Consider the following 15,269-nt stretch of genomic DNA (forward strand, 5'->3'; position numbering starts at 1 on the left):
ATTTAATTGCTGCAACCCCACCTCTGGGATTCTCCCATCTCTAGGATCCTAGAACCCGGGTTTCAGCCTGAACCCAAATGTCTACACTGCAATTAAACAACCCCTTAGCCTGAGCACCACCAACCTGAGTCAACTGGTATGGGCAGCCGCAGGTTTTTAACTGCAGTGTAGACATACCCCGTGTGTATAGCAGGTCTTATTTTCTAGCTCTCGTCCTTGCAGAGAAAAGATTGGAAATGTAACCTGTGTGCAATTCACAAACTCAGAAAATAAAAGGGAGGGGATGGGAAAGAACTTCCCATTTATTTTTAAAATCTCGTGATTTTGAAGCCAATCTCATGATTTTTTTAGCCTGATTCCTGGATGTTGGCAAGCTGGCAATACAGATGCTCCCCGATTTATGCAAGCATTCCATTCCAGAACGCCTTGCGTAACTCGAATTTTGCGTAAGTCGGAAATGTATACCTGACCATTACGCAAATAAACAAAAAACAAAACAAAAAAACCCTATTTCTAGCTAACGGAACTTTTTCCGTAAGTGCGGATTTGGGTAAGTCAGGTTTGCATAACCTGGGGGGCGTCTGTACCCGCTCTTTGCCAAGGTGTGCTAGCGGACTGTGTGATAGTTCCTAACCCAGCATCCAACCAGCACAGCTTTATTACAAGCCCAGCACGGGCCTCAGATTTGCTGAGCTTTGCAAACTTTGCTGTGTCCTGCAAGAGTCAGGAAGGCCAGGGAGGAATCTGGAGCTTTTCCAATCTCCCTTGGGCTGACCCCAAAAGAGACACATATCTGAACCCTGGAGAAACAAAAGCCACGTGCCCTGCAGTTCCCACACCCGCAGCAGTGCCTGCCTCCTTGGAGGGGCAGTTCCAGAAGGCTCCTGCAGGTGGCGCTATCGGCTCCGCGGAGAGGAGGAATCCGCCCAGGCTACTGCGGCAGCCGGGCATCACGTGACCGGCGTTGCGTGGGCGCTGCGCGGTGAGGTCAGACGCCGTTGGCGCCGGCTTGGCCGCCCGCCATCTTGGCCTCTGTGTGGAGGCGGTTCGCGCGGCGGCAGCGGCCTCACCGAGTCCCGCAGCCGGGTACAGGCCAGAACGCCGGCCCCGGACGCTGCGTGCCAGGTAAGAGACCGCAGGGGGGCCGGGAGAGGGGAGCTGGCCGGCAGGGTCCTCCCTTAGGGGAGAGGGCTCCCCGCCGCTTCCCCCGCGGCCGGGCGGGGCCGGGCCCCTGGAGCCGGTGGGAGCGGCAGTCAGATGAGAGCGGCCTGCGCCGCATGGCCCGGGGGGGCTCCGTCTGGGTCCCGCTTCCGCTCGGCGTGGGGGGAGCGTGGAGGTGCAGGGGCTGCGGCGAGGGGAGAGAGTTTGGCCCGCTGGCATGGAGAAGGGAGAGGGCTCCCCGAAACCTTCCCTGGGAGGAGATGATGAGGAGGGGGGCTCCCCGTTAGCCTTCTTTTGCTTTCTCCTGTGGGGGAGGGGGAAAGAGGGCCGGGTAAGGGGCCTAGCCTACGGTGCTGCTCTGCGGGGAGGTGAGGTAAGGCGCGGGGGGAAGAGGCCCGAGCCCCATAGCGCTGCTCCGGGGGAGGGTGAAACGAGGCGGGCGGGCGGGGAAGTGACCCCAGCTCCATAGTGCTTGTAAGGGGGGAGAGGCGCGGGTGGAAGGGGCCCCAGCCCCGTAGTGCTGATCCCTGGGGCTGAGCAAAGGGCCCGTATTTCTTTGCAGTGAGTAATGGGTCCTTTTTTCTTCCCCTTCTTGAGGCTGGGTTGGGTTGAGCCTGTATTTCCCTCTTGGCTCCATGACCAGAGTGATCGATTGGTCCTGCTCCTTGCAGGCACTGTGAGCTCCATGGGGCGCTGCAGAAGTACAATCTCTTCCCTGCTCACCCCTAGCTGTATGAATAGCCACGAAGGGGAAGGCACTTGGTACAGGAATATTGTATGGTGAAACTGAGCTTTTTCCTCCCCATTGAGGCAACTGATCACACAAATGGGTTGTTGCAAGATTGGAGGCATGGGGCATCAGAGGGTCTTTCTGGTCAATGCAGTTTAGTTATCTTATCTCTTTCTTCTTCTTACCCTAAAAATATTTCAATGGTCAAGATACAGGAAGGCATGGGCTATGTACTTAATGCAGTTGACGTTAGTTTGTAGTTGCAGTTTTTATTCCAATTTTATGTCCGTATTATGGGATACTCGCCTATTATTTCCAAGGTCCTATGCCCTATAATGTCTAGGTTATGATGAGACACTGACATTTTTGTACTCATAATTCTTGAGGTGAATAGGGTGAGCAGACATTGCAGGATTATTTCGTTTAGCTTCAGACTAAAACGCAGCTCACTAAAGTCTTGTTTATGCCATTGTTAGCAGCAGTAGGAGTGCTAGTGTAGACATGGTTCCAGGAGGCTGCTGGCATTTTAACATGGTGCTGTCTAGACCTGCTGCTGGTCTACATTAAGCATTCTGGGAGTCACCACTGAGGGAAGCAATGGTTGGAAATTTTGGGGGCAAAGGTTAATTGCAGACACAGCTCAACAGGTTTCCAAGAAAATACAATGTTTCTTTGCTGATTAATCAAGAGGAAGCATCCCTGTCTGTAGTCAAAAGTGTTGTCCAATATACATGCTGTTCCAGTGTGTTTCTCATTATCCCATTGCCCCCGCCCAGCCTGTCCCAGAGGATTCCAGACTTGAGTTTTTAAAAGAGACTTACAAAGGGAAATACGAATTCATGAAGAAAAGAGTGGAATGTATGAAAAAGGTCTGAAGGGGGACATTTGGGGGGTGAGGGCAGTGACATTCTGTGGGTTTTCTTTTTTTTTTTTTTTTTTTTATTGTTGTGTTTTTGTGTTAAATAACAGGAATGCCAGACAGATCTTCCCTGTTTGTTCTGGTCTCAGATGTGTAATAGGAGGTTTTTTTACCCCTTAATTCAAAGTCCATTTTTCCTTCCCAAGTGTTTCTCAAGCATTTGAGTCAAATAGGTGTTGGCAAAAATAAGCTACAAAGTTTTGAACAGTTAGATTAAAAATTCCATTTCCCTCTTGGTAGTTTAGTTTTCAGTCTCTTATCTAGTGTGATATAATTCCACTTGTCCTTCAGTCTTCTATAGAATTTCTGGGTAGGCAAGATGTGAATTTCTAATGTAAAATTTTTTTTGAAAGAAATCTTCCAGTCTCCTTCCTACATAACAGAGAAGCAAAATGGGCACAAAATTAATTTTATTCCCCTGGCAGGTCACCTTTAATATCTGTGCTGCTAGAAGCTTGTCAGTTCTCAGTTTTTCTTTCCATACTATGATGTTCAGAGTAAAATGTCATTTTTTTTTATCAAGCTTAATATAGGGGCATTATAGTATGTTTGTTACTCAGTGTTGTTCTTTGAATTAAGAAATGAACATTTTCAGTTCTTAGGACTTGGTGTGCCTTTGACAAAAGCATGGTTTGTGTCATGGAGTGCAGCACGTTCTCTGATGCGATCAGTTAATGATAAACATTAAAAGATGCCACTTACCTTTTAAGAAGGTATATTTATAATGGATTTCAGTGGAGCTAAAATGGGAGGCAGCATAGTCTAATATCTAGATGGAGACTGGGACTCATCACCTGTGTTCTGCTCTGACTGACATGCTGTGGCCTTGAGTGTACCCAGTCACTGCACTGCCTAATTTTCTTAATTTGTAAAATGGAGATTACCACTTTTGTAAAGTCCTTAGTATGATAGATAAATTGTGATGTATATGTGCAAACCATTCTTCACAAGCTCTGCTTTGAGGACTGTACCTTTCGAATGCATTCTGAGATCTGATAAAAAAGCTCTATGTAATTGTTATGAGGGCCTGGACAAAAGATTTGGGGCAAGTCTACACTACAGTCTTAAATCGACTTGTCTTAGGTTGACTTACAGCGGCCACTTTCACACTACTCTCCTTCTGTCCGTGGTGCACTAGGAGTGCTTTCACCGACTGAAGAGGGGCACTGGGGTGGGCTGAGAGCCAGAGCTCTCAGTTCTGTGCAGCTCCGCACTGGAGCCCAGCTTTCCCTTGGGGCTTCTTGCCTCCCTGCTCCCAGTCAGGACCAGGGGGACAGCCACCTGGGGCTTCTCGCCTCTGGCAGGTAGATCCACCCCAGAGTCCGGTCAGCTGCCGTGCTTCTAGCGGTGATCCAGGACCTGGGGGGCAGCAGCGCTCGGAGTGGGGAGCCCGGGCAGCAGCCCAAGCTGGGAGCTTGGGTGGCAGCCCAGTTTGGAGTGGAGACCTGACAGCAGCCTGGCTCCATAGCCGACTTTCTTGTCAATTTCATGGTTCCAGGAACCGTGAAATTGACAAGAATGATAGCCAACAGCCCATGTAAGGAATGCAGTGTCTACACAGACATGGTGTTGCCCTAACTACACAGACATAAGCCCTATGCCTCTCAAGGAGATGGAGTTGTTATGATGGTGTAATTGGGCACTTAGCAAGTCTGTAGTGGAGACACTGACATAGTTGGGTTGACATAAGCTACCTTATGTAGACTTACCTAGTCTAGGCTACAGAGTTATGTGATATGAAGATGAAAAGACCAGATGATGGAGATATTGAGGGGGAAGAAGCCCTCACACTAGCCATGAGACTTTAGAGTTATGGGTTGAGAGAATTATTTCTCTCTTCTAGCAACAAACCTGGGTAAGAAGGAGAGGAATTTCAAATTTATCAGACACCCTGAATCCAGTGGTTGCTGTAAATGATGGAGTCTTCAAGCAGGGTATAAGAGAAAAGTAACCTGATAACACCTTCCCCATTTCCATTAGCTAGGGATGGATGCTGGACTTGACATCATGGAATTACCATGTTGCTTACTGGTAGAAACTTTGCTCATTGTTTGTATTGACCTAAGGCTTTAGTAGTCCATTCTGTTTGCCCTGTAATTTTTTCAACCCTTAGTTTTAGTTTTATAGATCCGGACACAGAATTTATAATGTATTTGCTATAACATGGACAGAAACAGGTCAGAAAAGAACACAGCTGAAAGGTGTGAAAAAAGATGAACATTGGATAGGTTTGTAAAACTAGAAAAAAAATATGAAGTTGTGACCGCATAAGAGTTCAAAAATACACAAGGAGCAGAAGATGGAGATAGAAATTGTAATAAAGTACAAAGATACTGTAATATGCAGAGATGAAAACAGTTTCAATATCTACAGTGTACAAACTAACAAATAGACTACTGTTTTTATTATGAATACCTCAGACACTACATAACTTTAATTCTTTAGCATTTCTTTATAAGCTGTTAGTTACAGATTGCGCTAACGCATGTTGAGTTTTTTATGATTTGTACTCTTTAAATTTAATCTAGTACTCTTAGTTCATGGCAAAATGAGACTACAAGTGCAAAAACACAGGTCAGAAGCAAACACTGTACCTTTGTGTCCAAGGTATGTGTAAAACAAGTCTTAAAAGATACCCATGCAAGGGAAAAAACAGACTGTCAGTTTTTGATATTTTATGACTGAAGGAGGTCTGATTTTTTTATGTTTTCCTGCTTGTGTTTTTACATTATACTCCGGGGGGAATTATGTGCCACTGCGCATGCGCAGAATTTGTCCCCCGCAGATTTCTTTGCTTCCTTGCAGAAAAATTACTGTCTGACGGGGAAGCCACAAAAGCGGTCATGTGACCCTTCCCAACAGTATGTTTTGGGTGCCCAGGGCAGCTGGCAGAGAGGTAAATCAATGTGGGGCAGAAGGGGGGAGGAAGACCTGATTGGTGGCTCCTACCCTGTGCCCGCCTCAGCTGCTAGGCTGGGGAGGACAGGACTTCCTCTTCCCTTGCATGGCATCCGGGGCTGGGTCAGACCCACCCCCGGCTGCAGGAAGCTCTGAAAACTCCCCCTGCTTCCTGCAGCCATTGCTCCTCTGCTGCAGGGGGAGGGATCCCTGTGCAGGGAGCTGCTCCCCCATCCACCCAACCCGCATGCATCCAGTCCCCCTCATGCCTAGACCCTCTTGCCAAGCCTCACCCCTCAATGACCCCAACTCCCCCTGCACCTGGACCACCCCTATGAGCCCCCTGCACCTAGATCCCCACCCCACTGAGCTTCAACCAGTTGCATCTGGATCCCCATCCCACTGAGTCCTACTCCCCCAGCATCTGGACCCCCCACACCCAGCCCCCATGCTGAGCTCTAGCCCCCCCTCCCCCTCGTCCCTCCGGCTGAGCCCCAACTATCTTCACATGGAACCCTCTGCAGAGTACCATTATCATTGCATCACAACAAGCCCCTGTGATATTCCTGACTTTTTTGCTTGCTTGCTTAGAAAAATTAACTTAAAAAGGGCAAGTAAACCCTTTCAGGCCTTCCTCATGCATCATAAAGTAGCAAAAAAAGGCACAAGCCCAGCTTTAAAAAAAAAAAAAAAAAGAAGAAAAAAACAGATAATCACGTGACCTTTAATACTTTTCCTTTTGTCTGTATTTTTTTTTTTTTTACTAAAAGCACAAAGGTCTAGAGATAACCAGGTTTACAGTATATTTGCAAAACTAATAGTTTAAGAAACTTTTATAAGTGAATATATCTAGAGTATTTTTCTCGTACTACCTTAATTTAAGTTAAATATTTGTATCAGTATTTAAAATGTGAAATATAAATGTCTGCTGAGATTAAATCAGTTCCATTTGGTGAATTAAACTTCAGTTTTTCAGAAGACAGGGTGGATTTGATTTAAATCATTATTTAAGTCACTAGTCAGGAAGACTCGATTTAATCATGGATTTCTACATAAAAGTGCATTCTTGTTAGTTGTTATAACCTTAATACATATTCTTCACAACTCAGAGATAGATGTAGGTTTCATTTTTAGAAGGTACACACTATACATTTTTAAAGTGATTTATTTTGAAAACTTTTTAGATTAGTTTTACAGCTGTATCAGAAAATGAAAGATTGTTTGGTTATTTCATTTACCAAAGGTAATTAAAGCAGATATTTATGAAGTCATTGGGAGGTGAACTATCTCCAATTCAACAGTTTAATCATTACTATTTGGAGGATTTTCTTGCCATGCTGTGTTAGGAGAACATCACCAGACAGACATTTAAATTGCTTTATTTAACTAAAACAACAACGTTATGTATTCTGGATTTTTTACTTCAACAGCAAACATATAATATTTTAACAAAACAAGCATATGAATTTTTGAAGTTAATTAAACATTCAAGTTTTTTAAAATCAGGTTTGTTTTTGTTAAAATTGTTAACTAAAAAAGTTAAATGAAATATTAAAAAACAAACAGAAATTAAATCAACTGTCAGCCAGGTCAACATGAGAAACTTAAAATATTGGCTTCTGCAGCTAACTCAGTCATCTTCATCTTCATTTTCCTGTTTGTTCATAATCTGGAAAAGAAAAACAAGCTTTCCTGCTTTTTCAGGTCCCAAACGATTTCTCAATTTGGAATGAATTAGTCCAAAGGAACTTTCTACACCAGCAGAAGAAGTTATTGCTGTTAAAAGTGAGATTATCACTTCAACAGTCTCCTGAATCCAAGTGCTTAAGTGACTTCCACCCGTTCATTGGTGTGACTTTCTTTAAAACATCATCAGCAAACATATATTTCATAAATGGTTCTTATTCCCAAACTGTCTCTCTTTTACGGCCTGCTGCCATTATAGATTTTTCCCTTCTAGTGAGAGAATGATATGGTAGATCTCAAATCAATGAAGGCTACACTCAAAGACCACAAGACTTCTGGAATATGCTGCTCAAACAGTTTCACTTTTGTTTCTACTGTCTTTCCCTCCCTTCTCACATTTATCTCCAGATTTCTTCTCCTTGTCCAGATCTATTCCGTCCCCAATAATCTTCTATTAATTGAATTTTTTGAAACTTTGCACTTTTAGAGAGAGGTAAGGGATTGACTCTGTGTACACAAATTTGCAGAGGGACAATAGGGTTGAGGTCTGTTATTTGTCACCTCTATATTATATTTTATTTATTTATATATTTATTTATTTTTTTGCTGTTAACAAGGATTTTATCTCTGGAGAGACAAATCCAAAGTTTGAGAACTGCAAAACTAAGCATATCTGATAGTATCTTCTAGACTGAGCACTGAGTCCCATTGGGTAGATAAGAAGATTAACCTAAATAATCTATACAGAAGCCCCTGGAATCCCATAAGATTGGGTCCCTAATCCATGAACTATTGGAACTCATTTACAAAACTTTTCTTAAAAATTACATGAATATATTGTCTCATACCATAGAATTAGAATTTATAATCCCAATTCCATGATGAGATATCTTTGAGCTATAGTAGTTTTAATTAAGATACATCTTTAGATAGGGTTTTCCTCAAAAAGCATTTTATCAAAAAAATCATTAATTTTTATCCACCCTGTCAGAAGACTGTTAGTGGCGAAGAACCTCTTGAAAAAGGTTTTCTTTCCCCCCCCCCAGTTGTTTGACTTCTCACTGCTTCAAGAATAAAATTCAAAACGTAAGTTGATGAGTTCCAATTAAGGATGTGTAGTCCCCTATAGTATTTTGCTCTCTGACAACTTTTTCACTTGTCAAAAATAAATTATTTCATTTATGGGTCTTGCCCTGTGATACTGTTTACACTTGTGGTTGAAGTCCAAGAAAAGTCCCTGAAGCTTGATTTTGCATAATAAAATGTAAATTAAGCTTTTTCCCCACACTACAGCTGGCAGATTTTTTGAAAGCAATGGATTAGTCCACATGAAATTCTTTCCATCCTCACAAGTCAGAGAGGATATTGCAGTCAGGTTATTTTCAACAAAACAAACAAAAACAAAATATTGTATATAGAATAAAGTGTTTGAGACATTACAAGTAGATATATTATGGAATAAACTGTTCTGAAGTTCCATAATAGCTCCCTGTGTGAACACAGCATTCAAGAATGTCATTTTATTCCAGAAAAATTAGTGTCCTTACGTTTTCCCCCAAGAATAGTTAGTCCAGTCAATTTCCCCATGTACACAAGCCCTTATTGTGCACTTCTTCTTTTGAATAGCACCTTCTCCTACAGCATAGATGTATTGAGAAGTAAAAAGTAGATAGGGGACATAGAAGGCACAAATCATGTTTATTCTGGCAAATTCATTTCTAGAGTGGAAAGAAGGGCTTAAACACTTAAAAACCACTAGAACATCTTTTGTGCATTGATATAAAGAATTCTGGAATAAAGTTTAATTTGCAGTTGGGCATGGGAGTTGCCCTGAAAAAATTTCCTGACGGGAGCTGAGTCTAGAGCAGAGGAGAGCAAAGTACAGCCCACGGGCCAGATCTGGCCCATCAGGGCTTTCAGTCCGGCCCTTGGGATTGCCAGCCCCCTGGCGCAGCAGGGCTAAGGCAGGCTCCCTGCCTGCCCTGGCCCCGCGCCACTCCCGGAAGTGGCTGGCACTACGTCTCTTAGGCCCCTGGGGGAGGGGCAGAGGGTTCCATGAGCTGCCCTCACCTGCAGGCACCGCCCCCCGCAACTCCCATTGGCCAGGAACGGGGAACCGTGGCCAATGGGAGCTTCGGGGGTGGTACCCGCAGGCAAGGGCAATGTGCAGCAGAGCCGCCTGCCCCACCCCTAGGAGCCACTGCCGGACATGCTGGCCACTTCTGGGAGCGGCGTGGGGCCAGGGCAGGCAGGGAGCCTGCCTTAGCCCTGTTGCCACCCCGGAGCCGCTCAAGGTAAGCAGGGCTGGAGTCCGAACCCCTCCTGCAGCCCAACCCCCTGCCGCAACCCCTCCTTCACCCTGAACCCCTGCCCTGAGCTTCCCTCCTGCATCCCAACCCCTTGCCTTGAGCCCCTTCCTTCACACTTCACCCCCTCCCGCACCTCCAGCCCTACATTTATGGCCCTGTGTACAATTTCCCCACCCAGATGTGGCCATCGGGCCAAAAGTTTGCCCACCCCTGGTCTAGAGGCTGCTCTGAAAAACTTCTTGCTGCTGCTACTTATGCTTTTTGGAATTGATCTCTCAGCAGAGGATTGAAAATCCAGTGTCTACCTAAAAACGACCCATTAGTAAGACAAGCTTTAATTTTTCTGTGGCTGGGGGCTGATATCCTTTAAATGCTGTGTTTGAGGCCTGAAGGAGAGAGATGGTGCTGGGAGAAGCCAGCACCAGAATGAGAGTTGTGGTTGTTTGAGAAAGAAGGCTGGGGCCGAGAGGATTCTGGGGGGAAACTTTCTCTGTCAAAAGTGGTCATTACTGTAGGATGGAGTTGGGGATTAGGTGATACTGGCACATGGAATGGGAGGCCAGGACAGCATTCCTGGGCTGAGCTGTTCCAAGTGGGGAAGCTCTTCTGGTCTGCCTTTTAATCTTTCTACTGCCAATTCCACCTTCTATTTCATGTTGGGAGCCTGCAGGATGCTTAGCCTGGCTGTGGGAGCCTAGGGGCACTGATCAGGAAGTGGCTCTTTGTGAAAAATCAGCTGTGCGGGGAGCAAGAAGCTGCCCACCAACTCAAGCGGCCTTATTTCAGAGCTTGCGCGGGTGCTGGGAATGCTTGAGGGATAGTATAGGAGAGACTAGAGGGAGAATGGAAAAACAGACAGATGACATTGGTGAGGAGCAGAGAAGCAACAGCGGATTATCTCAGCTCCAGTCCCTCATGTTATATTGGTCCTTGGAATTCTGCACATTAGGAATCTGAATTAAAGATAACTAACACAAGTGTTATGAACCTAGCAACATGGTCTGCTCAAAAGGTGGGCATCTGTTTTGCACCAGCTTATGTTTCTGGAGGTTTATCAAGAACGGTCCTGGGAAGAGTGCACCACAGTAAAATGTCCAGGAGGCTTCAAAGGCATAGGTGACTGTTACGAGGCCTACATCTGAGAGAAGTCAGTCTGCTGATCATCTGCAGCTGGAACTGCATGGCCTTTCACTATTGCTTTGTGTATGTAGAAGCAAATCCAGTAGTACCCTAACATTGTTACCTTATCAGAAAAGGATGGCATGATGCCCACTTACTGGAAGGTACAAGCAGTCCATTTCTTTCACCAGTAACACCATTTCTGCTCGTTCTACACCAGTTTTCTCCCCATCCACGTCCAAACCTCTTGTAGCAAGTGAGAAAACATAGGCATTGCAGAATCTATTAGGCTTTTTTAAATTAAAGATGTTTTTTTCAGGATGGTTTCCTTTTTTCCAGAGGACTCATCAGTATGCAGTCATGGTTAGACTAACCTGTTGCCCCATTGAGGCATTTTTTCACTGCTTTTGAAGCATTTTAAGTCCTTCTTTTCATAAGATTTTCATCTGGCAACCCCCCAGCTTTGCTTAAAGGTAGTCTGCAAAAGCAAAAACTTGGACTTGTCCCTTTTTTGCTGCTTGGTGATGTATGAAGTTCTGAAAGGTTTTAGTCTAAAACTTCTTATGGTCACTTTTTTATTTGAAATTGGGGGTGGGGTGTACAGTAGGGAATTTAGGATGAAAACCCTCATAGTGTTACCATTGGTTCAGCAGTTCAGAAGATAAAATGTTTTTCTGAAATTCCATTGTGTCGGGTTGGCCTGTGGTGTCTTGAGAAGTAATAAAAATAAAATCACATGAGACTAAAAGCTAAATAATTGAGGGGGAAGGCTTTGTAGTCACGGTTTTAAACTTTTGTAATGTCTGCTTAACTTCAGTGCCTAATAAACATTTGGAAGAAAAATGACTGATTTGAGGTGTAAGAGCTCACTATCCACACTTGAGAGACAAAACCCTTCCCTTGAAGTCCTCCAGCAGAACCAGTAGCATCCTGATATTTCTTAGGTAAAAAACCAAACAGAAAGACCCTTTAAAAAGACCCTCTTTAGGCTCTTCTTTACATAATGTAGGCGCATGTCCAATTTTTAAGATGGTTGGTCATTTTTAAAGGAAGACTCACAGAGATCAGTTATACCCAAGGTGAATTTACCTTAATCAGTAATTGAAAAACTTGTTTAAACAGATAAATTCTCTTCTTTGTTTAATAGAATAAAGTGATTCACAGTGGTTGGTAGTACAGGCGAAATATCCTTTATGAAAAGGATAATTTACCTACCTACTAGGCTAATACTGCTCGTTGATAGCATGCACGTGACTTGCTTTGGTAGTAGTCACTTAAAAATTATATTTCTTTGGTATTTATACTAAAGAATGAAATATTCAGTGCTTTGGCACTTAGTTTTGAAATGTATTTACAACTTTTTTTCCTCATTCTATGAAGAATTCTTGCAGTCCTTCTAGCAAATCATCTGTGTATTTTACCAAGATTGGGGAAATAAATTACCTGACACCTTAGTTCCCTCTAAGCTGTGTGGCTGCGCAGCTGCATATTAAGCGCCATGCAGGCGCTCAGGCTGTGGCAGGGAGAGATGCCTCTCCCCAAGCCCCAGACCTGCTGCGGTGCCCCTCCCACGATCCAGCCCACCCCGAACCTGCCACGGTCATGGGGACAGGTGCCCCTTCCCCCAGCCCAGCCCTGAATCTGCTGCGGCCGGGGGACAGGTGCCCCTAGCCCAGACCTGCCGGGGCCAGGGGAGAGACGCCTCTCCCTCCCAGCCCAGGTGCTGCTGCGGGGAGAGAGAGCGCTGGGGAGGGGATGGGGAGAGTCCTCTCTACCCACCGGGGAGCCCCGCTGCATCCCCATCCCCATCCCAGAGCCTGCATCCCAGCTGGAACCCCCCCTCCCCTGCACCTCAGCCCTGTGCCCCTTGTCTGCGCTCCGCCACATGAATTTTGTTATGTGCTATGTACCATAACAGGGTTCAAAAAAGAACTAGATAAATTCATGGAGGATAGGTCCATCAATGGCTATTGGACAGGAATGGTGTCCCTAGCCTCTGTTTGCCAGAACCTGGGAATGAGTGACGGAGTGGATCTGTTCATTCCTTCTGGGGCACATGGCACCGGCCACTGTCGGAAGGCAGGATATTAGGCTAGATGGACCTTTGGTCTGACCCAGTAGGGCCGTTCTTATGTAATATGGAGGTGATGTGTGTCTGCCTGACACCTGCTATCCCAAGAAATAAACATACTAGCCAGGGTGAAAAAATACCTGTGCTGTCATGATCCCTGCCTCCCATTCATTTTAAAGGAGTGAACACATGCCATGTGATTTTAATATTGTCGATAAACTTACATTTGTTATGCTGTATTAGATAGTGACTGTCTGTTTTGATATACTTTTCTTCATGGCTTCACTTCAGTATTTTTTTTCTGTAAGACTAAATTTCAACATAGGTTAATATGTGGCAGTCTCTTAATTGCCAGAAAATTACTTAAGCACCTTTGTAAAGTAGTTGAAAAAGTAAAAACCTTGCAGTGCAGTTTTTTAGCAAGGTATTGTACTCTGACAAAGAAATGCAAACATTAAAAGAACTGTCAAGTTAAATAAGCATAAAATAACTCACCTTAAACGTGAGCTGCCAGAGGGGTCTCATATTGCTATTATTTTTAGTAGAAAATATATATTTTCATTTTTTCTTCAAGATGCATTAGCAAGTCACGTTTTAGAGTTTACTCTAATTACAATTCTTAAGTCTTAATGGATTCTGTAAACAGCCATATTGTGTCAGCATATTACCTATGCACAGACTTACATAAAAATTGTCAATGACAAAGGAATTACTTAAATAACTTTTAAGTAGTGATTGTTGATTAATTTGAAGATGTGCCAGCACTCAGAGTTGGGGTGTGTTCACAGCTCTTTCTTAATGAAGTACAGTCTTGAATGATTGCGAAACCAGGTATCTTTTACTTCTGATTACTTATTATAATAAGCATGTCTTTCTGTTAGTCTGAGTTATATAGAACAAACTGATAACTGAATTATAGGCTTATAATACTATCAAAGGGCTTTGGTGATGACAGATCACTTAAGTGTTTTATGTAGTCACTGTAACCCTTCAGTGCAATTGCAGCTCTGTAATTGTTTTCCTCTTTTATGTATACTCTTGGGGGAATATGGGGCAATGCAGAATTTGTGCAGAATTAATGTTCTGTGCAGAATTTCATTTTTCCCTGCAGAATTGGTGCTGCAGAGCTGCTGGCCGCCACTAGGGGCTGCTGGACCCAGGAGAGTCTGGCTCTCCAGCTTACAAATACAGGATGCTGGGGGGGGGAAGCTGGAGAGTTCCAGGCAGCTGTGGTTCCCAGCATGCTCTGAAGGAAGGAGGCGGCATGCAAGAAACTCCATACACGCCCGGGAGCCAGCATCAGGTTGGCTCTCTTTCTGGATCACTGGGGGATAGGGGGTGCGGGTGTCTGGACTGGGAGGGGTGCCCCATGGCTGGGCTCTGGGGGGGGTGGGTCTGCAGGTGTCTGGGCTGGGGGGCACCCTATGACTGGGCTCTGGGAGGGGGGAGGGGCTGTGGGTGTCTGAGACTCGAGGGGCAGAGTTTTCCTCCAAGTTGTGCTCAGCTGGCCCATGTGAGAGACAGACTGAGGCGCCCAATAAAGCATAATAGAAACAGGAGCTGGGTTGTCGAAGGGGTTTCTTTAAATTTCTACTCCTGGGGGAATCTTTTTTTGTTGTCTTTTTTGTTACAGACATACTTGCTGACAGGTATTTTGAAATAAATTACTAAAATAATTGAAACTGGTGTGCTTAGATTATGTTGTTTTGACAAATAAAATATGCAGAATTTTGCAGAATTTTTAACTTTTTGGCACAGAATTCCCTGAGTATATGTAGTATGGTCCTGGATCAGTGTCTTGAACAGGCTTTCGCTCCTTCATGATAACCTCTGTCACCAGCAGTCTTTCCATATGTTGGATCAGCTTTGTCTTTCTCATCCAGTGATGTTGCATTCAGTGCTTGAGCTCTGGTGGCATTTAATGAACTTGGGTACTGCTGAAATGTGCTGTACTGACAGCCCTGGAAAATGAAAACTCAACAGAAATAGAGTAAACCAGTGAAAGGACAAACTTCCCCATACTTCTCTGCCATTGTGCCTTGGCCTTCCCATAAAGGAGGATCACCCCAAGAAGGGAGTGGAATTTCACTGTACAGACCACTAGTAATTAGCTTTTGAGTTTGCCAACAAGGATCTCATCTAGTACCAATTTTTTTTTGACGTACGTCCCTATTTACTTCAGGTAGCTCTATGGAAAGCCATATCAAGTAAATATAATAAACATTATACAGAACTTTAGATTAATCATCCAAAATTATAAATGTGTTGTGTTTTACAGAGAAAGCAATGTAGTGGTATTTACAATGGAAGACAAAGCCAAATAGTCAACTCAGCATTATTGTGATGTATGTGATTGGACTAAGACCACACCAGTTC

General features: G+C 44.3%; 1 protein-coding gene across 1 annotated transcript in view; it reads left to right on the plus strand.

Moving 5' to 3' along the window:
* The first annotated feature begins 1,017 nt into the window (after positions 1 to 1,017).
* PRRC2C (proline rich coiled-coil 2C) overlaps positions 1,018 to 15,269 on the plus strand; it is a 112,498-nt gene continuing 98,246 nt past the window's right edge. The window contains exon 1 of the mRNA XM_065409932.1: positions 1,018 to 1,125. The gene's annotated coding sequence lies outside the window, so the exon portion shown is untranslated. The remainder of the gene's footprint in view (positions 1,126 to 15,269) is intronic.

The sequence above is a fragment of the Emys orbicularis genome, chromosome 8 (assembly GCF_028017835.1).
Source record: "Emys orbicularis isolate rEmyOrb1 chromosome 8, rEmyOrb1.hap1, whole genome shotgun sequence".
Classification (NCBI taxonomy): domain Eukaryota; kingdom Metazoa; phylum Chordata; order Testudines; family Emydidae; genus Emys; species Emys orbicularis.